Source organism: Podarcis filfolensis (genome assembly GCF_964270895.1).
Source record: "Podarcis filfolensis genome assembly, chromosome: 6".
NCBI classification, from domain to species: domain Eukaryota; kingdom Metazoa; phylum Chordata; class Lepidosauria; order Squamata; family Lacertidae; genus Podarcis; species Podarcis filfolensis.
Window position 1 is genome coordinate 33,933,143 of NC_139609.1, and position 1,592 is coordinate 33,934,734.

Below are 1,592 nucleotides of genomic sequence, written 5' to 3' on the forward strand. Positions count from 1 at the left end.
AAGAGTCTGAACTTGACAATAAACAATGTTTACTTGGTTCCTGAATTGAAGTTCAATCTGCTGAGTGTTTCGCAGATTGCAAAGAAAGGACTGAGACTGTCCTATGATGATGATTTCACAGAGTACAGTGGTACTGAGAGCGACAGTGATAGCTCAGAGAGCTCTGTTGTCACAGTCATTGAGAGGAAGTCTCACACAATGGATAGACCTTCACAGGTGAAGGTTGAACCACTGTTTGCTATTGGAACTGGTTCTCCTAAGAGTCCTGAGACAGAACCAGTGAGCAGAGAGGATCAGCACCTCATACGCAGGTCTGAGAGAGTCACAAAGGGTGAACCACCCAAAAGGTACTCAGAAGAGTATGCTAATTTAGCTGTTGCATGTGTTGCTGTTGTAAACAACCGAGGACAGGTTGGAGCTGTGTCTAAGTCAGAGACAAAGACACAACAGAGAGTTGCTAGCCAAGGTAATGCAGAAGCACTCATTTCTTGGAAGCCAGACAACCAGAGAGGTACACTGGGGAAACCAGTGGCGGGTAGTTCCAAGGGTGGAACTGAAACAACAGGGGAGTGTTATGTGTATAACAACTGTTTGTTTTCTTCTCTGGATCACGCTTTGCTTGCCGCAACACGCATTGATTCTTTTGGGGGAGGTTGTTACGAAAAAGGAGCAATGCTGCTGAGTGCTCCAGATGGCTGGAAAGCCAAACAGGATGTTTATGTTATGGGACTGTACCGTGGGAACCAGGGACAGTCTATTATGTGCTCTGAGCACCGGATGTTAGCTCAGAGTGTCACATGACCCTGTACTGGAAGTACATGGGTGGAGTTATTCTCTCTCTGCAGCTGGGTATCAGAGGGTGCAGACATGTTGTTCTCTGCACTGAGGAAAGACAGAAATAAAGGCATGTAAATACATTTCTGTCTGTCTCTTTCCCCTCCCTGGGGATGGCAGGGAGTGAGGGAGGAGGAGTGGCTGTGTTCTTCTTTCATGTTTGAAGAAGGATCGGCCGATAAAGACCTCGCCTTGTCTTGCCGGGAGTCGTTGACGGGGGGGTCAACAAGGATTCAAGCCGGGCACCTGGAGGGTGGCCAAATTCCTCTGAAGACAGGGCTTGATTCCAACAGGTCCTCCATATGAAATACATTCCTGTGCACAGGAAACTAGTAGATCATGGGGAAATGCTAGGTTCTAGTGTGCCAAGTTTCCTATATGAGAATTAATTGCATAAAAGAGCACTGTAAGATTCCACAAGCAGTCTGAGGTCATATATTCCAAACACAGTATTTCCTATCAATGCCCAGGAAGACAAATTTCTTCAGAATACAGGATTGTATACATAGACTAGGAAGATACAGAAACAAATTTCAGTGACAGATGAGATAGCATTCTACCTAGATACATAGGAACACACAGGAGAATGGTGTGTTTAAAGGCATTTAGTTACGTTACTGAAAATGTAAAATGATGGTGTGGCAGGTAGTAGTATCGTTTTGAATGTGAAAGCTGTATTGTATTTCTTATAGTGATTTTGTAGAATGCTTAGAGAGTTCTCTTGAAATGTGAAACTGTACATAAATTAAATACTACTC